The sequence below is a fragment of the Myotis daubentonii genome, chromosome 1 (assembly GCF_963259705.1).
Source record: "Myotis daubentonii chromosome 1, mMyoDau2.1, whole genome shotgun sequence".
NCBI lineage: Eukaryota > Metazoa > Chordata > Mammalia > Chiroptera > Vespertilionidae > Myotis > Myotis daubentonii.
In genome coordinates this window covers 62684265-62709593 of record NC_081840.1, presented here as the reverse complement: position 1 = coordinate 62709593, position 25329 = coordinate 62684265, and the positions used below count along the sequence as shown (strand labels likewise).

Sequence of the window (25329 nt, the reverse complement as noted above, 5' to 3'; positions counted from 1 at the left end):
TATATTTTATTGATTTTTTACAGAGAGGAAGGGAGAGGAATAGAGAGTTAGAAACACCTATCAGCGGCCTCCTGCACACTCCCTACTGGGGATGTACCCGCAACCAAGGTACATGCCCTTGACCGGAATTGAACCTGGGACCCTTGAGTCCGAAGGCCTATCCTTTGAGCCAAACCAGTTAGGGCTACATGTGGTTACTTAAAAAAAAATGCTTAAAGTAGATTGATAGATACCAACTATCTAGTTTTGTAGATAATGACAAGAATTGTGGAAAATTGGTAAATAGCTTCTTCACAAAAGAGGCAGCATGATACCATTAGCATTTTCTAGATATCATCCCCCCAATATTATGAGTAGAAACTTATGTGAGGGAAATGTGAAGTTTCATTGTTTTTAAAATTGAGAGTTTATTATTTACGGCTTTAGTATTCTTTAATGTCCAGCTGGTCTCCCGTTTTTTAAATAGAGACTGTACAGAATCTGTAAAGGTGTGTGATTAGAATGTAGATTTTTTTATAGTCTACATTACATTTTTGGTAAGCTGGAGTCAGTGTCTCTGATCACATATCAGGATACTTAATGATGGAGAAAGGCATTAGATTTAAGTTGTGTGCAAAAGACTGGTCTGTTTAAAGGTTTAAATAGTTTGAAAGCCTTTTCCTTCTTTAATGAATGAATTATGATCTCACAGTTCACTTGACTTTGACCTTATATTTAAGAATACATTTTATTTTAAAGGACTACATGTTGCCCTCAAATACTGGCTAAAACTGCCTAGGGCAGGATTCAATAGTGCTTGCAGTACCATGTCACCTGCACGCTGAATGTGCTCATTTATAATCTGACAAAGGCTGTGCATTGTTTCTGAGTGGTTTGTGGACCAGCTGCAATGATTATTTAAATGCTGGTTCCTGCACACCACTCCTAGTCTGCTGAAGCACATCTGTTTGTTTATGTTGCTTTTTAAATAGAGTTTCCTCAAGTGACTCATGCATCTTAAAAGTGGAGAACCACTGGTCGAGTGGTCTAGGTCAGAGGTTCCCACACTAGGCTGCATATTATTATCACCTGGGAACTTAAAAAGCAACACACCCAACATTCAGGAAGATTCTTACTCAAGTTCTGAGGTGGGGCCCTTGCAAATTTTCAAGAGCTCTCCACATTGTTCTAGACTATTTTAGTGATTTATATTTATAAAGAGTGAAATAGTTTAAAAAGCCACCCAGTAACTTTTGGGATTAATCTTATGAAATAAATTCTGAACTGCTGCTTTTGATATAAAGTCAGGTTTAAGACTGAAATTGATAACAGGCAGGAAATAAAGAACTCTGGTAAATCAGTTGAACGTTTGTGACCTGTATTAAAATAAATCATGTTTATTGAATGAATGGCAGGTCACATATGCTTTTAGAATTGTATTATTTAACTTTAGAGATTTTTAAAATGCTATTTTTAGCCCTGGCACATCCCATACACAGAGAGGTCACTGGTTCCCATTCTGGTCAGGGCAGATGCCTGGGTTTTGGTCTTGATCTACAGTAGGGAGCATGCAGGAGGCAGCCGATCAATGTTTCTCTCTCTCCCTTCCTCTTTAAAAAAAAAAATCAATGAAAGCTTATATATTTTTAAAAATTGTACTTTTAAAAAAAATAGCATCCACTATATGTAGGTCAATTGTAAATCTGAAGTAATTCCCTTGGTAATTAAACTAATTAAATTTAATTACCTTGGTAATTAAACTTGAAGACTTTCGCTGTATTTCAGTAATATAGAAACATATCTTACTAATCTTGGTCAGAACCCTTATACTGTATTTTTGCACAAAATAATGAATTGGTACTTGGATTGAAAAATAATTGCCTTTGTTGTGATACCATTTCCCATGCACTGAACTAAAATGACGGGGGTTGATTGTGCGTTTACTCTGTAGGAGGTATGTACATGTGCAGGTGTAGAATGTAACAAGGATTGTATCCCTTGTGAGTTTTTGAGTTGATACAGTTTATAAATGTATCACTTACACACTCTCATGATTTGTCTGATTTTGACTTGTTAAATGAAGACTACTTTTTCCACATTTAATTTAAAAAAGGCCTATGAGTTATCCAAAGTCATTGACCAAGCACTACTTATTGTGTACATAGCACTGTATACTTCCCTTTATGGACATTATTTCAACCATTCCACTCCTTTGCTTTCCTCTCCTGTCACCTCTCTCTTAATTTGTTCTTTTTGACAGTACTTATTGTTCGCAGAACAGTGCCTTTATAGCAGAGGTCCTCAAACTTTTTAAACAGGGGGCCAGTTCACTGTCCCTCAGACCGTTGGAGGGCCGGACTATAGTTTAAAAAAAACCTATGAACAAATTCCTATGCACACTGCACATACCTTATTTTGAAGTAAAAAAACAAAACGGGAACAAATACAATATTTGTATTTGCATGTGGCCCGCGGGCCGTAGTTTGAGGACCCCTGAGCTAGGGGCTATTCAGGCCTCTTAAAAATACTGTAGCTTCAAAAAAGAATTGGGCCGTTTTAGAGCAGGTGCAACAGATGAACATGCAACCCGAGAAAGCATAGGTGGGACAATGCTGCCATCTTGTGGTACTCTCTGCTCCCCCAGGTCTACAGACTCTGATACTGACTTAATTAGCTTGATGTAGTTTGGCCTAAGCATATTCAACTACTATATATAGTTTTTAGGTAAGTCAGGATTTTCTGTATGGTCCGAACTTTTGTTTAAACAGTGAGATGTTTGAAAGTGATTTGTGTGGAACGTTTGATAGGTTTCAAATGACATTTTCCTAACTTTTTGAGTCTTTTAGTTGGGCTTGAGGTTTTTAATTTTTACCTATTTTTTCTTCTCCAGTCATGTAATATATCACCATCAACCATGTTCTAAGAAAAATGTTACAGGCCAGAGATTTTGCTGGGTCAAAGGTCTGAGGTGTTGTGTGATTTTGTTCACCTGACCCTCCACATTAGGTCTTAGCTGATAGGGTATAGGTTGGGCACCGGGCCCAAGAGAAGCCAACACCTGGTCTAATTGGTGAAAAATTAGCCTGGCAGTAAAACTGCCTAGATGAAGACTATAGGGAATCTCATTGGCTTAGTTACCTACTGTCTTGGGAATATGTATTAGAATACTCATCAGCTCGGCCGGCATGGCTCAGTGGTTGAGCATTGACCTATGAACGGAAGGTCACAGTTCAATTCCCTGTCTTGGCACATGCCCAGGTTGTGGGCTTGATCCCCAGTGTGGGGTGTGCAGGAAGCAGGCGATCAATGATTCTCTCTCATCATTGATGTTTCTGTCTCTCCCCCCCTCCCTTCCTCTCTGAAATCAATAAAATAAATAAAGGAGACGTGAGAAGACACACTACCCTTCCATCTCCCTTCCCCCATTTATGAGATAACCTTAACAAATCTCTATTTATTGTAAATATAAGCATCTAACATTATTATTGTTTTTTAGGCTCCTCTAGCATGTTCTGTTTTTCTGTTCTTTTTAAAAAACCTTCATCTGAGAATATTTTTCTATTGCTTTTAGAGAGAGTGGAAGAGAGAGGGAAAAACAGAGAGAAATATCGATGTGAGAGAAACACATCGATTGGTTGCCTCCTGCACATGCCCTGACCAGGGCCCAGGCTGGAAAGGAGCCTGAAATCGAGGTACATGCCCTCTACCCAATCAAACGCAGGACTCTTTGGTCTGCAGGCTGACGCTCTATCCCCTGAGCCAAACCAGCTAGGGCTGTTATGTTTTTCAAACTTTTTTAAAATAAGGTATTTAAAATTTTTAAAAATATATTTTTATTGATTTCAGAGAGGAAGGGAGAGGGTGAGAGAAAGAGAAACATCAACGATGAGAGAGACTCACTGAGTGGCTGCCTCCTGCATGCCCCCTACTGGGGATCCAGCCTCCAACCGCGGCATGTGCCCTGACTGGGAATCAAACCATGACCTCCTGGTTCATAGGTTGATGCTCAGCCACTGAGCCACACTGGCCAGGCTCAAAGTGTTTTAATATGCATTACCTAAATTAATAATAAGGATGCTACTTAGGAGTTCATTTCTATGCCTGCTAATCCAGGAATTCAAAGGAGGAAATAGCAGTGACCAGCACCCAGGTGCAGTCCTCCTGTCAACCACATACCTGTTCTTATTGGTTGCTGGGTTTTCCCCCTTGTTTTATCTAATTGCTTAGGGTATTTTCATCTCTGGCTGGATTTCTAATCTCAGATCTACTTCTAGCTCATCCCCAAGCCTAAGATTCAGAACCCCAGCTGTGTTGAGCATCTGTTTCATGCTAGCTGCTGTACATAGGTTATCCTGTAACAGCAGCCGTGGGAGGTTACCACCATAACACCATAGTCTCATCACCATTTTACAGGTGAGTGCATTTACAGCTGAGGACATGTTAAGTCTGAGTAACTTCCCAGATCATACAATTCAAGTGGCGGAGCTAGGATTTTACTGTGGAAAAAACCCAAAGTACCACCTTTCTAGAGAATTTTCTTAGGCTGGAGATACTAGGAACAGAGATAGAAATAGACCTCAGGAGCTTTACTTTGAATATTTTGATAAAACTATACCAGTGATAGGGAGCTATATGGATAGACCACTTCATTTCTAACCTGATAATATTGGAAGAACAGAAGTGGAAGGAGACATGAGTGTCCTGTTAGGAGAGAGCCTCATGGGAAGAATGCCCAGAACTCTTGACTTTCCTGCACTGACAGGGAAGTTTCACGCCTCTCTGGTAGAAGGAAGCCGCAGTGAGGCTGGACTGAGTGAGATCGGCTCGGGATTCTTCCCTTGAGATCATGATGACGCTGGAGTAGACAGGAGAGAGGCCAAGCTGCTGGGAGAATGGGCAACTGCAGAATGGCCGGGACATTCCTATTACAGCTGCTCTGAGACATTTCACCACCACCGGAAGCACCTGGAGAGAGCGACCTTCGATAGTGCCATGGTGGGCCTGCATTTTTGGGTCTTCAGTTTATCACTCAGCTCTGTCTCTCTCACACCTGTATGGCTTTGTGGGGAAATGCACAGTAGGATTAAAAGCCAGGAGGGCTTCTATTCAGTTCTCCCTGGAGGGCTCTAAGCAGTTCAGTTTCCCTCCGGGTAGACATGCTGGCAGGAGGTGATCCCTAAGGCTCTTCCAGCACCAACATTCTGAGACACCTTCTATCCCACGGAGTGTTGGCTCATGGACTGCTGTTTTCACTCATAATGGCTCCAGTCCATCTGCTCGGTGTACGGACAGCATCCAGGCAGTGTACTCATCTCGGATGAGATGTTTCTGACCGTAACTACCTCATAACCTGGGCCTCAGATGGGTTTACCCTCTGAATGGGGGAGCAGGGAAGAGGCTGCTTCTGAAGGAGGGCAGATGCGCCTTTCCTGTCTGGATTGAAAGTGTAATGGCAAGGAGAGAGGAGGCGAGGCCCACATGAGTCACCTTGCCCCTCTGCAGGCCCGCTTATTCTGACTCACCCGCTTCTAGCCAGGAGTGGTGGTGCCCTGAGAGGCAGCTTGTGCCACCTGGCAGGTCAGACCGGTTATTAAAGATGCAGACTGGGATCTAAAGCAGGCTGGGTCACCCCACCCTCATCTTTGTTCTGGGCTCCAGTCGTAGCCGTGAGAATGTGTCTCACACACCTCTAACTACAGGACTGGAACCGACGAGGGGCTCAGCTGGGATGCTCTGAGGTCTGTGCATTTGCACTGAGACATGTTTTCTACATGCTGCTCCTAGCCAGGGGCCCACTCCTGGGAGACATGGGACTTCCCCGATGGGCCACTTTGGCTCAAGGACTGCCCATTGTCTTCACGGAAGCTCTGCTCTGCAGTTTAGGATGCTTCCCTCCAACCTTCTTTCTCCTCTTCACTCCAGTGACAATACAGGAAGGAATAAAGAGGCTGGGGGACATGGGCATGCTGGAAAGGCTCTGTTACTAGTACGTAAGGCCAAAAGGCCCACCACAGGATGTGTGCCATGAGGGCACTCAGGACACGCCATTCACCAGGCCAGCCAAACGTGCCGGTGAGAGGGGCACCAGCATCACTAGGGACAGGGATGATAGAAGGAGAGGCATTTACAAATTGAACTTGTTAGCATTTGTGGGGATGATAGAGGGCAGGACTTTACCAGTAAGTTGTGGATGATGGTTAATGGTGTCAGTTTTGCACCTAGGGTCAAAATAGGTAGACAGCTGTTGACGGGTATGCTAGCATCCAAAATGGATGAGCAAACTTTTTAGGTAAAAGGCTAAATAGAAATTTTTATTTATTTTACATGCTTGAACTGACTTTATTATAGCATCATGAAAAACAGAAGACATTATACCTACAGAGAAAGATTGGACAAATCAGAAGGTCCTCTTGGACTTGTTCACTTCCTGGCACTGTCTACTGATACTCAGAACATGCTCGGATACTTCCTCATGAACCTCCTGACCACTTAACCTTCCACTTCGACCTGGACATCATCTTTGGTACCTAGAGGCGAGGTGGTTTCTGTGCTCTCACAAGTCACAAAATCAGCCATTCTACATGTCTCAGATAGGCCAGATGACTCTCAAGTCTAGATGTTTTCTGCCTACTTAACCTCATCAGGCTCAATCCTTTGACCAATTGCAAAATGAAAAGTCCAGGGAAAAGCTAAAGAAGAGTTAGCTGGCTAGATGGAAACATTTCAGAGGCCTTGATAGTAAATGAAATGGCCTGTTTCTGACTTTTATAGGGTTTATTTTCCATCCACTGTAGTGCATGCATCTTACTGAGACCTGTAACATACTAGCCCGCTCTTGCTCGTCCTGTCCACATGGAACTTCTTTCTCTTCAGTATCTAGTTTAACAGTTGCCTGAACATTAGGTAACAACAATAACTATAGTACTGTAGTTACCAGTACTTTAGTAATTACCATTTATTACCTACCATTGACCTGAGTACTTATTCGATGCCAGATATAGTACCAGTCACTTTAGCTGTGTTAACTCATTTAATTTTCATAAGGATCCTATGAGGTAGGCACTTACAAAAATACCCATTTTACTGATGCAGTTAACTGAGGCCTTTCTCTTTGAGAGAGATGGTGTACAACACGAACATAACCTTTGGTCTTCATAGTCCCACATATACTCTGAGCTACTATAGCCCAAAAGATACAGTGTTTATTCTTCCAGCATATCCTTGAGGTAGGAGGACAAATTTTATCTCCTTTATAGATGAGGAAATATAGGCAAAAAGAATTTCCCAAAACCGTGTTTGAGACTTAAGTTTCTGAAAAAGATGATTCCAGATTCAATATTTTTCCGTCTTCCTAGGAGCCCCCTCTGGATAGAGAGTCTGCCTGCCATGCCCTCGCTTTTCAGCACTCGTTAATATATATACTAGTCTGCTATATTTAGCAGAGCTCTTGGTTACTCTCAGACTGAGGATTTTCACTATTGTGCTACCTTGCTTATGTATGTAAAAAACAGTATATGTAGTAAGTTCTTATATTTACGTGGCCTACAGTAGACATCTTTGTGTTTGCCTGCCTGGTATTCAACCCTTTTCCCCATTGGGGGGAATACCCATCACAAGCGTCCTGGTGGAAGGCAGAGGGACCAAGTGTGCCCTCTCCCTGTTCTGACAGCTGTGATGCTGGTCTTTGGCATAGATTTGGTCAGCAGACACTCCCACCGAGGACCTGATTCTCGGTCCGTTTATGTTTGTGTCACTCCTCCTAGCGTCGTTTGTGAAGGCAATGGGAGTGTTCTGAGGGAGGCCAGAATACTAAAAGATGGTGTGTGATTTCTGCTTTTTGATTCTGCAGAGCTGTCCTGATTTCTTTCCACTTTTCCTGCCATCATTACTCCATCGTTATGATAGTCTATGAACCCCTGAGATCCTTTAATATCTCTCTTCTATGTAAGTTATCCAGAGCTGGTTTATTGCTTGCAACCAAGAATCCTGATTGAGAGAGTCTTTATAGTTTGTGATGCACCTCTCTATACATAACTGCTCCTGGTCTTAAAAACCACTTGATCTTCTATGTAACAAACAAGGAAACTCTAGCTGCTCTGTATAGCCTGACAGCAACTTTTGTTATTTGATGTGTAGGATGGCTGTGAGGAAAATGGCACATTTGGGAGGTATGGGGACTGCCTTGAAAAAACCTGGCATAATACACGATCGCTGTACTCTCTCTGCCCACCCCTTCTGAGGTTCTGAGACGCTGCGTGGTCTGGCAGGATGAACACTGTGGAAGCTGGTGTCACCTTGGCTGGGCTGCTTTCTGAGCTAGGGAGGGATTTGATGGGGGGGATGCGGGGAGCGGGAAGGAGGGGTGAGCTACTTCTTTACCTACTTACTCACCCAGAGAAGATTTGCTGCAGGGAAGGAATGAGGTTGGGGCTTGCTGATTCGGTAAATCAGAGGGTACTATTCAAAGTTGTGTGCCCGCCCTGGCTGGTGTGGCTCAGTTGGTTGGGCATTGTCCTGTGCACTGAAGGGTTGCCCATTCAGTTCCCCGGCTTGATCCCCAGGAGGCAGCTGATTGATGTTTCTCTCTCACATTGGTGTCTCTTTCTCTCCCTTTTCCTTCCTCTCTCTCTAAAATCAATATTAAAAAAGTTTTAAAAGCCCTAGCTGGTTTGGCTCCATGGATAGAGTGTTGTTGACCTGCAGACTGAAGGGTCCTGGCTTTGATTCTGTCAACAGCACATGCCGGGGTTGTGGGCTCCATCCCCAGTAGGGGGAGTGCAGGAGGCAGCTAATCCATGATTCTTCCTCATCGTTGGTGTTTGTAACTCTCTTGCCCTCTCCCTTCCCCTCCGAAATCAATAAAAACATATTTTAAAAAAATCTTAAAATAATAAAGTTGCATGCCTACAAGAACAGCCTCTTTATCATGCTCTTCCTCCCGGCCTGCCCTTCCTGTTCTTCAAAGGTTCCTTTCTCTGTTCCATTCCCTATTCTCGCCCAGTTCCTGTTGCCAGTCCTTCCTGCTCACTAGCCTGCATGTCTTTCCAAAGCCCTGGTGGTTTGCTCTTCATTCTTTAGGATGTTGTTAAAATGGGGTGTGTTGCTCTTAGCGCCAGCTCCTCCTATCATTTCCTCTTCCCACTCTTAATGATGCTTCTCCTAGTTTCCCATCTCCCCAAGCACATGTTTGCAACTTTGCAAGCCCCACATGGGTAAGGACTAAGTCTGAGTTTGTTAGCAGTATATGACCAGGCAACAGGACAGGGCTTGCTTGATACGTAGCAGGTGGGATTAGATGAAAGAACACTGCATGAGTGAGTGAGTAAACTCTCAGCCTCCTGCCTGCCTGCCTGATGTAGCAGTCCTTGGAGGGGAGAAGAAGGGGTCTTCGGTGAGGTATTAGAATGAATACATGTAGAGGCCCCGCATATAAGATCTGCTCAGGACACTTTTCTTAACTGAGTCTGATTCCACACCCACCAACCTCAAACCATCCGGCAAGCAGCATGTCTCCTCCGATTCTCTGCTGCCTGCAGTCTTCCCATGTAAACCAGGGCTTCTTAACTGGGATGGGGAGGGTTGTATGACTGGGATGTGAATTGGGGCATTTCTGTTTGTCAAGATGATTGAAGCAATCTATTGGAATTTAGAGGGTAGGAGTCAGGCCACATTCTGACCTGTGTGGACAGTGTCATACAACAATCGTCATGAGTCCTGCATGATTCCTGGTGTCCCCACCTTTTGCCATAACATTCAAGTATGAAAATATACATAATTTTTTAAAATAAATTGGATTCTAGCTGAGATAATTACAAATATGCATAGGGTGAAATTTCCAGGAATTCATCTATTGGAAAAACTGAAAGAAGATTGTACTCATTTTGTTCAGAGCTTCTTTTTTTCCTATCATAATTTTATATATATATATATATATATATATATATATATACACACACACACACATACATATATAGCTATCTTATTAAAATATCTTTTAAATTAAATTATGGTGACACTGGTTAATAAAATTATGTAGGTTTCAAGTGTGCAATTCTATGCTACATCATCTGTATATTGCATTCAGTGTTTACCACCCAAAGTCAAATCTCCTGTCACCATGTATTTGATCCCCTTTATCTTTTTCTATTTCCTACCCCCTTTTCCTCTGGTAACCACTATACTGTTGTCTTTGTCTATGAGTTTTCTTATTTTGTTTGTTCATTTGTTGCTTTCAGTTTTATATCCCACATATGAGTGAAATCATATGATTCTTGACTTTTTCTGTCTGACTTATTTTGCTTAGCACGATATTCTCAAGATTCATCCATGTTATCACAAATGGCAGTGTTTCATCTTTTCTTATGGTTGAATAGTATAAACGTACCATATCTTTATCCAGTCATCTATCGAAGGACACTCTGGTTGTTTCCATGTCTTGGCCATATATCTTTGTGAATAAATATTTTCAAATTTTTCAAGTAGATACCCTTTAGAGGGGTTGCTAGGTCATATGGTAACTCTATTCTTAATTTTTTTAGGAGCCTGCACACTGTTTTCCATAGTGGCTGTACCAACCTACATTCCCACCAGCAGTGAAGGAGGATTCCCTTTTCTTTTCAGAGCTTCTTTACCAGAGTTGTTCCCCATTTCAGAAAATCATGTAATAGAAGCAGTCCTGCAGGTGGAACTGAGTTGCCAATAAAAGTCTACAGTCTGCACTTGTAGCTATAGTGTTCATAGTGCTTTTATCATAGATGCAGTTCATCCCATTGATTGAAGATAGAAAACGTTGATTGTAACAAAATTTTTTAAAAAATAATTATTCAAAAGTCACAAAACAAAATGTAAAAGAACAAATAATACTTTTAGGGGCTTTTCAAGGGGAAAGTTTTTAACATTCGAAGTTGCAGTAAACTTGTGGGGCACCCTGTATTTATTATTAAAAGGGGCTGTTTGGCCACTTTGACTCAGTGGTTGAATATGAGCCTATGAACCAGGAGGTCAGGTTCAATTCTTGGTCAGGGCACATGACCGGGTTGCTGGCTCCATCCCCAGTAGGGGGCGTGCAGGAGGCAGCCAGTGGATGATTCTCTCTCCTGATGTTTCTATTCTCTCTATCCCTCTCCCTTCCTCACTCTAAAAAAATAAGTAAAAATATATCTTAGGGGAAAAAGGGGGGGGGGCTGTTAGGTCTGATATTGTGAGAACCACTTACACTGCACCCACCTGGAAAGGCCGTTTGCAAGCCCAGCATGAAAGTAGGGCGCAACGCGGTGCGGAGGGCGGTGGCTGAAAGCCCGCTGACCCCTGCGTTTACCAAGTCAAATACGCCACGGGGCTGCGCAGAGCCTCCATCATCCAAAGCGTAAAATTAGGGGAACTACGGTCGCCCTGAGCAGACGCGGGAACCAGGTGGGAAGCCAGACGCACCTGAGGACCCGACACAAACCAGCAGGGCCTCTACCACAGCCCCACCTCCACCTTTGCCCTCTCGGTAGCAGCACCCGGCACCACCGGCAGGCGGGCGAGGTGGGGGTGGGGGTTAGCAACAGGTGGCCTCCTTGCCCTCCGCTGTCGCGCTTGGGGTGCCGGGCCGCCCTCCAGGGCGTGCGGGGAGTGGAGGTGAGTTTGCCCCGAGGGCGGTCCCCGAGCCCCTCGACCCGGGAGTCTCAGCTCCGTCCTCTGTGCGCTCACAAAGCCCCGTGCCGGCTGCACTTGGCCTCGGTGCCCGGGCGCCGCCCCGGGCGGGGCAGCGGCGGGACCTTTCCTGCGGGGAGCCTCGTTCTCCCCGCCTTCAGCCTCCGCCCCGGGGTCGGGCGGGGCCCCAGCCGTTGCCACGAGCCCGGGCGGGGAGCCGCGGCTATTGCTGCGCCAACACCGTACACTGTGGCCCGAGGCTCCGCTCGCCGCTGGGTAAGAGGCATCCGGCGGCCGATCTCCGGCCCCGGGCCAGGGGCGGGGGGCCCGGCGGGACAGAAAGCACCCCCGAGGCTGGTTGCAGGCCCAGCTCTGCTCTCGCGGCTGGGGCTTCGCTCACACTTGTCTTCCCCGCCCCGCACCAGCAGCTCTTTGCTGCCCCGTGGGGAACCCAGGTCCTGGGACCGAGCTTCCTTCTAGGACTGCGGGGCCTGGGGGGCGCGGGGTGTTGAGCTGCTCGGGGCGGGTACAAACCCCAGGATCCCCGCTGCGTGTGTGGGAAGTGCTGGCACCCCGGCTTGTTGACTGCGTCACTCAGCACCGGCCGGCCACGGGGGGTGCACGGCCTCCGGGTCAGAGGCTGACGTCAGCCCGCCTGCCCACAGCAGGGACACATTTAGCCACCGACGCAGCGCGTGGGACAGGTGGGCGCTCCAGTCGGCTGCCCTGCGACTGGCAGAGAGCAGAGCGTGTAGGGCACGTGCGGAACTGAGTGGGTGGAAAGGAGGCAGAAAGGAATTTCGGGTTATTTTCTCTCTGGTTTACGTTTCTCTTTTAATTCTAAAAATCCCAACCTAGCTTCTTGCTCAAAGACACAGTGAGCAGAGCCTCTGGATTGGTGTGGGCTGCCCATTGCTATCATGTAGGGTTCTGACCCATTTTTGTGCCATGTACCCCTTTCGCAGGTGTGGGAAGACTAAGGACCCCTTCTCAGAACAATACTTTTAAAGGTATAAAGTAAAAGGCACACTGTTGTAAAAGGAAACCAGTTTCAAAACATTTGTCAAATATAATAATTTATTGTGTAGTAATATATATGCCTTTACAAATAATTCATTAAATAAGATCTATCAGTGGATCTAATAGCTACCATAATTTTGAAGTAGTAATGAGCATAAACAATATTTCAAGATATAGACAACACCTTTAATAAAATAAAATATCTATGATTTCTATTGGAGACCGTCATAGGTACAGCTAATAATTGCTGTGGTTTGTTGTCTAGAGCAGGGGTGGGCAAACTTTTTGACTCGAGGGCCACAATGGGTTCTTAAATTGGACTGGAGGGCCGGAACAAAAGCATGGATGGAGTGTTTGTGTGAACTAATATAAATTCAAAGTAAACATCATTACATAAAAGGGTACGGTCTTTTTTTTTAGTTTTATTCATTTCAAACGGGCCGTAGTTTGCCCACGGCTGCTCTAGAGGGTGTCCCCCAAAATGTGTGTGTGTGTGTGTATATATATATATATATATATATATATATATATATATATATATATGTATATATATATATATACATATATATATATATATATATATATATATATACTTTGAATAATTATAAAGGCATTTCATTTTCAAAATTGAGCTACCAGATGTTAAAGTTCACATATATATGACACTGTATATATTGAAGAAAGTGTTAACTTTCAGTTGGAGATTAGTGAAAAATAAAGATTCCCTGACAGGGGAAAGGGCACCGCCCAGGAGTTAGGTGACATGGGTTCTGGTCTCGACACTTCCATTGACTAGCAGTCTGACCTTGGCTTTTAAAAAAATATATATTTTATTGATTTTTTACAGAGAGGAAGGGAGAGGGATAGAGAGTTAGAAACATCAATGAGAGAGAAACATCAATCAGCTGCATCCTGCACCACCACCCCCCCCCCCCACTGGGGATGTGCCTGCAACCAAGGTACATGCCCTTGACTGGAATTGAACCTGGGACCTTTCAGTGCGAAGGCCGATGCTCTATCCACTGAGCCAAACCGGTTAGGGCCTGACCTTGGCTTTTTGAACTTCTTTGTGCCTTTGCCTCTTCATTGTACAGTGGAGATGATCATGCTGTACCATGCATTTAAGTTGCCCAGCACTGCACCTGTCACAGAGGGGTGAAATAAATACCATTTATTAGAACTTGTTTGTCTCCTTCACTGGACCGCAAGCATATAGCCATCACCATTACATTTCCAATCCTGGTACATGGAATGCACTTGATAGATATTTTTTGAATCAATAAGTGGATTGGAGAGGGTTGCTTGTGGCTGCATCTGAAAAAACAAAATTCATCAAGGAACGAGATGGTGGTTTGAGGAGTAACTTTAAAATTTGGGCTTTTTAAAATTGTTAACTGGCTGAACAAATATGTAAACAACACATCTAGAGCTGAAGTGCCTGAAACATCAACCAGGGCTCACGGGTCTGTGTAAGTTTGTAGCTGGTGTCCTGCCAGAGAAAATGAAAATGAGGAGTCCTTTCAGAACAGTGCCTCCATCTTGCTTGTGTCCAGGCTTGTTAATACCAGATGGTGTAACACAGGAAGTGTCGTATAGCGAATGGAGACAGACCCGTGATGAAGCATTTCTGGGCAGAGATGCACATTTCTCTTTTCACTTTTCCCTGCCCTGCCCCGTAATGCATAACTCCTCGGTGACCCTGAAGACTTGGCAAATGGGAGAGGTGAGGGTAAATTGCTAGAAGCAGCCCAGACTGGGCCTGAAGCCAATTAGTTGCTTTTTAATTCCCAGCCTTAAAAGTCTGTGTAATCCAACCAAATGTGGATGGTAATAGGAAGAGGGAAAGTCGGTCCAACCAGCCATCCCTGTGATTTATATTGTAAAAGTGCTACGTTGGGGCAGGAAGATGGGGCGAGAGCTTTGTAAAGAACAGGACATTTAGAACACACTGGGGCTAACTATGCCTATAACTTTTGGAGAGCAAATACTGGACTAAATTGTGTCCCATCAAAATCCAGTACCTCCAAAGGTGGCTATTTGGAGATAGGGCCTAAAACGGTAGTTAATGTTAAATGAGATTATAAGGGTGGGGCCCTAATCCAATATGGCTGGTGTCTGTATAAGAAGATGAAGAGAGCCTAAGGGACAGGCCTGGTTATAAGCCCTTGTCATTCTTGCTGCAATGCTTCACAGCTCTAGCAGTTTGTTAGTAGAGTAAGTATTCCCATTTGAGTACCTGGTTGTGAACCTCTGTTTTCCTTTTCTGCTCATTTAGAGGATCACAGAATTTTAGAAAAGGAAGGGACCTTTGAAGCCACCCAGTGCAAATGCCCCAGAACGGTTAAGGACCAGCCCTACCTGCTACTACCTGGGGTGTGATCCTGGGTCTCCTGACTCCTGACACACCTTCAGACAAAGCTTTACTGGGCTGGGGAACTGTGCCCTTTAGTTCCAGGGGTCGGCAAACTCCTTAGTCAACAGAGCCAAATATCAACAGTACTTCTTCAAAACAGACTCGCCCAGGCCGGAAACCGACTTCTGCGCATGGGCCACGAAGTTTCAATCGCACTGTAGGTGCGCCCGCACGTGGCATTTTGTGGAAGAGCCACACTCAAGGGGCCAAAGAGCCGCATGTGGCTCGCGAGCCGCAGTTTGCCAATCACGGTTAGACAAAGGGAAGACGTGCACTTAGGGAACCTGGCACACCTGTTACCTAGCCCTCACCTCATTCTGTCCTAACCTGTCAAGGAGTTTGGCATCTCTTCAATCGTTTTCGAAACAGGTGTATAACTTGTAATAAAAGAGTGTTTTCTCATTGTGTTAAGACCGCACACATTGAATTTCAGGTGTGAATAATATGCCTGAGTGATTGGCTAGTCCTGTTTACCCCAGGTGATGCTAATGTGCAGCCAAGGTTGAGAACCACTGCTTTAGAGGATTCTTGTGTGTGAGGCTCTGAGTGGGAATCCCACCCAGCACTCCGGCGGCTGATGAGTCATCTCATTGTGACCATTGAGCAGATTTAGGAGACGAGGCCCAAGCTTATCCCTGCTTTGTGACGGGAGTTGAGTAATTCCACGTCAGGCACCCCTCTCCAGTGTGTGGTGGTGTATGCTCTAGGGATGTGCACCCACAAGCATATGCAGACCTTGAAAGGAAACCTCCAGTATACTTGACTAGAGGCCAATTACGAATGATGGATTTGAAAAGGAACTAAACTGTGTTGATTTATACACTAGAACATGAGTGGTCAAGCTCCCACTGGCTAAAGCAAGCAGAAAAACAGGGCATATAATTCAGTCAAAACTTCTAACTTTCAGTTGAAATAATCCAATTGACTTATTTTTTTTTTCCTGCTTCTGGGTCCATAATATAAGAATTTTCTTTCTGTAAATATAATTTGTATTTTCTCCTTAGCAAATGTATGGCTTAGTGAAATTGTCAATGCCTCCCTATATTATAAGGCTTTCTGATTGTAAAATGAGTATAGGTTAGGGACATTTGTAGTACATTTCTCAGCAGCAAAGGGAGCCACTGTTGCATTGCCAAGTCCTCATTAGTAACCCTTAATCAGTGACTCTTTAAAGAAAATTCCTACATTTTTCCCTTAGGGAACTAAAGAAACTCAGTGTGGCCCTAAAACCCTGAATCATCAGGGAGCTATGATTGTTTCTGTTCCCTGGATGATTTGCTCCTGGTCCACTACCAAAGCCTTGCTTCACAGCTTAATATTTAAACAAATACTTAACAGTATTTAAACAGCTTCAGAGGTAGAGTTCCAACTTGGCTCTACAAGACTAAATGAAGGTTGCTTCTCTCTTTGTTCCTTCCCTCCCTCCCTCTCTCTTTCTTTCTCATCTGAGGATATGTTTGTTGATTTCAGAGAGAGGAAGGGAAAGAGAAATGTCAATGTGAGAGAGATCTTTTGCCTCCCCTATATGCCCAACTGGAGATCAAACCTGCAACCTAGGTAACTGCCCTGACTGGGGATCGAACCTGCAGCATTTTGGTGTACAGGACGATGCTCAACCAACTGAGCCACCCAGCCAAAGCTTCATTTTCTTTCTTTCTTTTTTCTTTTCTTTTTTTTCTTTTTATTTTTTTATTAAATCTTTATTGTTCAGATTATTACATTTGTTCCTCTTTTTTCCCCCCCATAACTCCCTTCCACCCAGTTCCCACCCCACCCTCTGCCCTCACTCCCCACCCACTGTCCTCATCCATAGGTGCACGATTTTTGTCCAGTCTCTTCCCGCATCTCCCACACCCCTTTCCCCCCCAAGAATAGTCAGTCCATTCCCTTTCTATGACCCTGATTCTATTATAATCAACAGTTCATTCTGTTCATCAGATTATTTATTCACTTGATTCTTAGATTCACTTGTTGATAGATGCATATTTGTTGTTCATAATTTGTATCTTTACCTTTTTCTTCTTCCTCCTCTTCTTAAAGGATACCTTTCAGCATTTCATATAATACTGGTTTGGTGGTGATGAACTCCTTTAGCATTTCCTTATCTGTGAAGCTCTTTATCTGACCTTCAATTCTGAATGATAGCTTTGCTGGATAAAGTAATCTTGGTTGTAGGTTCTTGGTATTCATCACTTTGAATATTTCTTGCCACTCCCTTCTGGCCTGCATAGTTTCTGTTGAGAAATCAGCTGACAGTCATATGGGTACTCCCTTGTAGGTAACTGTCTTTTCTCTTGCTGCTTTTAAGATTCTCTCTTTGTCTTTTGCTCTTGGCATTTCAATTATGATGTGTCTTGGTGTGGTCCTCTTTGGATTCCTTTAGTTTGGGGTTCTCTGCGCTTCCTGGACTTGTAAGTCGATTTCTTTGACCAGGTAGGGGAAGTTTTCTGTCATTATTTCTTCAAATAGATTTTCAATATCTTGCTCTCTCTCATCTTCTGGCACCCCTATAATTCAGATGTTGGTACGCTTGAAGCTGTCCCAGAGGCTCCTTACACTCTCTTCGTATTTTCGGATTCTTTTTTCATTTTGCTTTTCCGGTTGGGTATTTTTTGCTTCTTCGCATTTCAAATCTTTGACTTGATTCTTGCGCTCCTCTGGTCTGCTGTTGGGAGTCTGTGTAATATTCTTTATTTTAGTCCGTGTATGCTTAATTTCTAGTTGGTTCTTTATCACAACATCGAGGGTCTCATTAGATTTCTTGTAGATCTCAATAAGTTTATCAGCGGCTTCTAGACAGTTCTTGAGAGACCTTAAAAGTGTGGTTCTGAACTCAATATCCTCCATTGACAATTTTGTCCTATTTCTTTGTCTCTGCATTTTTTATGCTTTCTTGGTGCACCCCCTAGTGGTCTTTGTGCGCAGTCTTGTTGTAGTTAAGCCTTGATTGTTGTAGTTAATACTAGGGGTATTTGACCTCCAGGCCAACTGGCTGTGAGAATCAGCTGTGTCTGCAGTGGGTAAACTTCTGTCCTCTGGGGAGTGCTAATCTAGCCTTTGCCTGAGGCTATCTGGCAAATGGCTCTGTTCAGGGCTTGGGCGGGGCGGGTCGCACGGGATCAAACAGGGCAGGGGGAGGGAGCAGTTATGGCTGCTCTCAGTCCCGTCCCCAGAGGCTCTGCCTCTCAGAGTCCCAGCAACCACTGCAAATCTCGGAGAGAAAGCTGCCCTCGTGTTCCAACTGATGCCAGACAGTCCCGCTTCTCCCGTTTGAGTCTGGGTCCCTAGAGACTTGCCCAGAACTGGAGCTCAGAGCCTGAGCCTCCCTCCTGATTGAAAATGACAACCGCGCCCTCAGCCACCAGCCCGCTCCATGTGCACCTTCGCACCTTTGTATTTTCCGCACTGCACCTCCTCTGAGACTCGGTATGCTGTTCTCTTTCCTTCTAGTTGAAGAATTTCCCTTCAGCCAGCCTTCCTGTGGTTCTGGGTGATGTCCGTTCCGTCTTTTAGTTGTATTTTTGAAGTGGTTGTTCGAGGCAGCAAACTCCGGTGTTTACCTATGCGGCCATCTTGGTTTCCTCCTGCATGTTTCCTCTTTCTTTTTCTTTCTTTCTTTCTTTCTTTCTTTCTTTCTTTCTTTCTTTCTTTCTTTCTTTCTTTCTTCCTTCCTTCCTTCCTTCCTTCCTTCCTTCCTTCCTTCCTTCCTTCCTTCCTTCCTTCCTTCCTTCCTTCCTTCCTTCCTTCCTTTCTTTTAATCCTCACCTGAGGATATTTTTTCCATTGATTTTTCAGATAGAATGAAGGGGAGGGAGGATAGGTGAGGAGGTAGAGAAAAACAACATGAGAGAGACACATCGATTGATTGCCTCCCACACACCCCCCGATTGGTAGACCAGGGATTGAACCTGCAACCCAGATATGTGCTCTTTTGACTGGGAATCAAACCTGCGACCCTTTGGTCCACAGGCTGATGCTCTGACCACTGAGCACTGGCCAGGACCATTTTCTTTATTTGATAACAAAATAGCAATCCAGTTCCTGAACACACAGGTGATAGTAGCGCTGTCATTACTTAAGAGGAGGCGTGCAAGAGGAAGGGTGCAGCCTGTGTAACCTTTAGTACACTTTGAGTAATCCAATGCTGTTTCTTACACCCTCTCTTCATTTATCAAATGGAACAAAGTCATAGTTCACATTGTTCCCTCTTTATCCCTTGTAGCTAATCTGTCACTGAAATTCCTTCAACATTTGTTGTGCATTCACACCCTCACCTCTGTTCTCATTATCTATTCTAAGCCCTTACTCATGACTGAATTTCTGGAACAGCTACTTAACAGACCTTCCTGTTACTGTTACATAATAGACTCTTCTTATTCATCACAGGCCCTGGGGTACCTAGCACAATGCCAGGCACGTAGTAAAAACTCAAAAATGCTGAACTCAATTGAATTGCTCCAGTTCATCCTCTCAACTTTCCCAGGGTGTCTCCAAAGACATCTGTTTTGTTAAGAACTTCCAAGGACTCTCACTGCCATTAGCAGGGACCACACGCTCAAATGGGTGCCAGGACCCAGCAGGTTACATAAATGACATAGGCCATGTGGGGTGGGGTGAACAGGATCCTCCCGCCAGGTCCAGATGGGCAATGACTACTCATTCTGGCCAGGTGTCTACATGTGAGAATGTGGGCCCATTGTTGTCAGAGGTGCCCAAATCTGGATTTTTTTTCTGTGAGATATCCAAATTTTTTAATGTTGGCACTAATTTAAAATTTAAGAGAACACTGTGAGCCAGACAGAACACAGCTCTGGTCTGCATTGGGCCTGCAGGTGGCTACTTTGTGGCCCTTAGATGGGATTACGATTGTCTAAGATTAAGCCCTGAAACCAAATTTCTTCCTATTCCCAGTGGACATCTGCCTTCCTCCTTGACCACAGTTATGTGATCCTCATTCTAGGTGATTCCACTTCCCAAACCTCAAACCTAACTGTCCCAAACTAACCCAGACAGGTCCTTGCCTTCACTCTCCTGTTTCTGCCCACATAATTTCTCTCTCTTCAGTTGCCTGGATGTCAACTTTGACTTTTTTCCTCTTCCCACATCTGATCCAATCATTCTTTTTCCCCACCTCTGTCTTATCTGAATCTTTATTTGTATTTCTAATGCCAGCACCTAATTAGGCCCTTATCACTCATACCTGTGTCCCTGTACCAGCCTCCTAACCGACTCCCAGAACTAATTTTGTCTTTCCTCCAATTTAATTGGCTCCCTCACACTAGATTCATTTTCTCAGAGCTGCCCCTCTGTTCTGTCACTTTTTGAAACTTTGATTTTTCAATATAAAGCTTTAGTTCCAGAACATGACCCTTTCTAATGGGGCTGTGATATTTCTTTCTTGTCTGCTCCTCACATCGGTCAAATCTGGTTGGACTTCCATTGCCCAAACCTACTCTGGGCCTTCCCTCCTCATCAGCAAGGCTCTCTGGGAAACAGTTGGCACTCTCAGACATGGTATTAAGAGAGGTTTAACAAAATAACTATTTACAAAAGTGTGGGCAAGGTTCAGGGGAACCGAGAGTGGTGAAGGAATTGTATTGCTTTGAGGCCTGAAGAAGCAAGTAGAGGGAGTGATTACTAGAGGTTTAGCAGGGAGGGGTCTGAGGAATAAATATCCTAATCTAACTCTTTTTCCATCTTCAAATCTACTGGTGCCTCCCACTGGTTGAACCTAACTGGAAACCAGAGGACAAGGGAAGCCAGATGATACCCACCCTGTTTACAGGTCAGCTGTCAGGGCCCAGAGAGGGTGGAGAAGGCTGGGGAGAGGTCTGGAGGGCAGTCGCCACCTCTTTGGTTCATTTACCTAACGCTGTTCCCTCCTCTTGGTGTTCCTGCCCATAGCATTTCCACTGCCCCAGTGCTGCCAGTCCTTTACCTCCTACTCAGATTCCTTCTGTTTCCTTCTCTTGTCAAAACAGCTTAGGTGTTTAGCTCATATTGATTGCATTGCCCAGGCGTTCTGCTTGATGGCTGTTATTAATGAAGTTGATACAGCCGGGTCAGAAGGACTTTGTGTTTGTAAATACTGATTCTAGAAAGGGGCCATGGGTAACTGCTAAAACAAAGCACAACTTACCTTCTGCTAGTTAAATCTAAGATGGAATACCAGTCCAGATTTTTGGAAGCCAAACCTAACTTTGCTTCCACTAGTCCAGAGATGATACAGGTGTTGGAAAATAATGGTATCCCACTTTTTGCAACAGTTCCTGAGGGAGGTGGCCAGAGAGATCCATGCTACATTCTTGGCAGACTGCAGCAGTTTTCTGGCCCTCTAGCAACTTCAGCGTGAAATCATAGCTAATTTGCCTACAAACGTCAGGTGGTCATAATCTGGCCACTCAGTATGTGTGTGCGTGTGTGTGTGTGTGTGTGTGTGTGTGTGTGTGTATACACTAATAAAAGAGAAAGATGAAAATTAAGCACCACTCCACCACTCCGCTACACCCACAAGCCATGCCCACCAGCCAATCAGGAGTGAGTATGCAAATTAACCCAACTAAGGTGGTGGTGGCCACGGAGCTGGAGCGAGCAGGAGGCTTGGGTTGCCCCTGGTGATGGAGGAAGCCAAGCTTCCCACCTGCCCTGGCCGGACCTGGGCTCCGCTTAAGGCTACAAAGTTTCAATTATAGAAGATAAATAAATCCCAGATACTGATTCCAGCCCACCCTGGCCTCTGCTCAAGGAAGTGCTGAAAAAAAAAAAAAAGAGAGAGGCTGGGAGCTTGGGTCGCCTGGGGGCATGGTCAGCCTGAAAATGGCCCTTAGTCCTCACCCAGGCTGGGCAGGCACCCCAGCAGGACCGCCACCCTGATCTGGGACACCCTTCAGGGCAAACCAGCTGGCCCTCACCCGTGCACCAGGCCTCTTTCCTATATAATAAAATGGTAATATGCAAATTGACCATAACAGCAGAACGACTGGGAATGACTAGTCACTATGACACACACTGACCACCAGGGGGCAGACGCTCAATGCAGGAGCTGCCCTCTGGTGGTCAGGGCGCTCTCACATGGGAGGAGCTCTGCTCAGCCACAAGCCAGGCTGACGGCTGCCAGCACAGCGGTTGTGGTGGGAGCCTCTCCCGCCTCCTCAGCAGCGCTAAGGATGTCTGACTACAGCTTAGGCCTGCTTCCTGCTGACAAGTGGCCATCCCCCAAGGGCTCCTGGGCTACCAGAGGAATGTCTGACTGCCAGCTTAGGCCCAATCCCCCGGGGAGCGGGCCTAAGCCAGCCGGTGAACATCCCCTGAGGGGTCCCAGACTGCGAGAGGGCATAGGCTGGGCTGAGGGACCACCGAGTGCACAAATTTTTGTGCACCGGGCCTCTAGTGTGTGTGTGTATATATATATATATATCTCACACATATATTTTTCCATTTAACATTGTCACATTAGCACTGTTTTGTCATTGTTGATAAAGATTACAGACATAGTAAGGTGTAGTGATTTAAGAAAGGGACTGGCACCAGAATGCTTAGGTTCAAATCATTGTCTACCACTTATGGGTTGTATGACCTTGAGGGAGTCATTTAGTTGCTCCCTGCCTCAGTTTTGTCATGTGTAAAATGAGGATGATAATGGTATCCAACTCACAAGTTAAGGGCTTATGTTATTATCATCAAAATAGTTTATTTTGAGAATATCATGCTAAGAGAAGTAAGTCAGCCAGAAAAAGCAAAGAACATATGATTTCACTCGTATGTGGGATATAAAACTGAAATTCATAGACACAGACTACTGTATGGTGGTTACCAGAGGAAAGGGAGGTTGGGGGGTTAGTAAAGGGTAAAGGGGCCAAATATATGGTGACAAAAGAAGATCTGATTTTGGGTGGTTGGCACACAGTGCAAAATACAGATGATGTATCATAGAAATTACACGAGATTTATATAATCTTATTAACCAGTGTCACCCCAATAAATCTAATAAAAAAGGAAAAAAATGCTTATCATTACAACATTAACATATGTACATAGTAGAAATTTCATAAAATACAAAAAGCAGAAGAATGAAAATCACCCATTATCCTAAAACCCAGAGAAAAACTGCTCACCCAGTGTTAACATTTTGCTTTTTAAAAAAAATTTTTTAAAAAAATATATGTTTTAATGATATTTTACAGAGAGGAAGGCAAAGAGATAGAGTTAGAAACATCGATGAGAGAGAAACATCGATCAGCTGCCTCCTGCACAACCTCCACTGGGGATGTGCCTGCAACCAAGGTACATGCCCTTGACTGGAATCGAACCTGGAACCCTTCAGTCCGCAGCTCTATCCACTGAGTCAAACCAGTTAGGGCAACATTTTGCTTTTCTTTAGTGCATTTTTTCTTACATAGTTGAGCTCAAAATTTTTTTTTAAAAAAGCAAAATGTTAACACTGGGTGAGCGGTTTTCTCTGGGTTTTAGGATAATGGGTGATTTTCATTCTCCTACTTTTTGTATTTTTTTGAGTTCATATTGTATTTCCAGTTTGTATACAGTACTGATCATAACATAAGCATTTTATATGCTCTTTGTAAACATAATTTGGAAGGACTTATATAGTCTTTATATAATCATCTTGTGCAACCGTATTTTACTTAACCTTTCCCCAAAGTTTTGACATTCAGACTGCTATTCCTACCTCCCCCACCTCCCTATGTTAAATGGAGTCGTCATAAGTTAACCTTGGTAGAAACGGTCTGGGACCTGAGCTTTCCCTGGCCAGTGCGAAGTTTTTTCTGTGACCTGGATGTAATCAGATCAGTCCACAAACCAGTTACCTGAGGGTTGACCCTATATTGTGAATGAACATTGAGCAACATCTTTGTAAAGGTTTGCCTTCTTTTGTATTAGAGGCTACTTCCTTAGACTGGAGTATCGGAAATGGACATACTGAGTCAAAGGATGATAAATGTTGTTTTCTAGAAGGGTCTTACAGATTTCAAACTTGCAGCAACAATGTATGAACCTGCCTCACTTTCTGTGGGTCCCAAATCGCTGTGTCACTTCAGATCTGAACTGTTGAAGAAGTTGTCAGAGTGCCAAAACCTCCGAATACAGTTCGTCCTAATTAAAGGCAGCACTCAACCTCCTTTCCACTTCCTGTCATTTCTCCCTCCGCCAGGGCCTTTCCCCCTTCCTTTTAGAGCCCCTTTTCCCTCTCAGCATTTTCTAATCCCCTCATGTAGCTGTCCCCTTCTTCAGTTTTTTGGGAAAAAACAATATAATGAAATTGGTCCCATTAAGAAGTTAGTGATCTAAGCAGCTAGAAGGGTTACCCCAGCTGGGTCCTTGCATTTGAATAAAGGGTTCCTGGGGCAGTGTTGAACCCAAAGGACTGAACTTGATGGCGGAATTGGGGCACAGTAATACCCAGAGCGGCACTGAAGTTATACAAGTAGGTGGTGTCCAAGACATCAGGCCAGTTCTGTGGGTGGGGGAAGCCAAGGCCCACGTCTGAGAAGCCTTCATTTCCTCACTGCCAAAGCACTAAATGCTCAGAGCAGAAACGCCCGTCTCTCGGAGGAACTATGAAGGGGAGATTGCTTACTGATTGCATACAATAAAAGACTGACTGATCAGCAGCATATGCAGATTCTTTACATAAAACATAACTTTATGATACCAGGCAGGGATCTTTTTATGGCTCCCTTATCAACTGGTTGAAATTGCCAAAGGTGTGGAGGGCCTTTGCTTGCGTGTCTGTTGCCCACGTTGTGATTGAATTGTGTGTCCCTGGGCAGGCAGAGCCAGAAGGCTCTCTGAGTGCGACCGAGTCCCTGATTTCCCTGGTGTGAGCACCGAGTTGCAGAAGGTGGGTTTCTTGCTGGACTACTTCTGCTTCAGCAGGCCTTAGGGGCCCTATGGCAAGGACTTGTACAGGTGTCTGTCTAGCTGTGGACTTGTCCATTTTTGATGGACTGGAAAACCAAAGAAAGCGTTGAGGCGTGTGCCTGAGAGGAAAATGGGGGACTGCCGGATGCACTCAGGAGGCCCTGGAGTTTTTGGATGGACAAAATCCTAGGTGTCCTGACAGGAGGAGGAAGGGGAGAAATGGGAGCTCAGCCAGTTGTTAGTTACAATCTTGTGCTGTCAGGAGACTTTGGGACCACAGCCAGCTGGGGAGGTGGTTGTGTGGGAGGTGGTGGGCACCCGCTGGAGCTGGCCAGATGCCTGCCTACCTTCCTCTGGAAGGAAAATGCTTTGGTCGCACACTGGTCCCTTCCTTACTCATA

The 25329-nt window shown here is 44.6% G+C and overlaps 1 protein-coding gene across 4 annotated transcripts in view; it reads left to right on the top strand.

Moving 5' to 3' along the window:
• Window positions 1–25329, top strand: part of SQOR (sulfide quinone oxidoreductase) — a 54053-nt gene that overhangs the window by 977 nt on the left and 27747 nt on the right. Inside the window, exons 1-2 of one of the 4 annotated variants that reach the window (XM_059702331.1) lie at window positions 11848–11892; window positions 12582–12626. The exons of 1 other annotated variant lie outside the window; for it this stretch is intronic. The gene's annotated coding sequence lies outside the window, so the exon portion shown is untranslated. Of the gene's footprint in view, window positions 1–11736; window positions 11893–12581; window positions 12627–24762; window positions 24909–25329 lie in introns of those variants that run through there. 2 more of the 4 variants (XM_059702312.1, XM_059702321.1) reach the window with 2 other exon arrangements.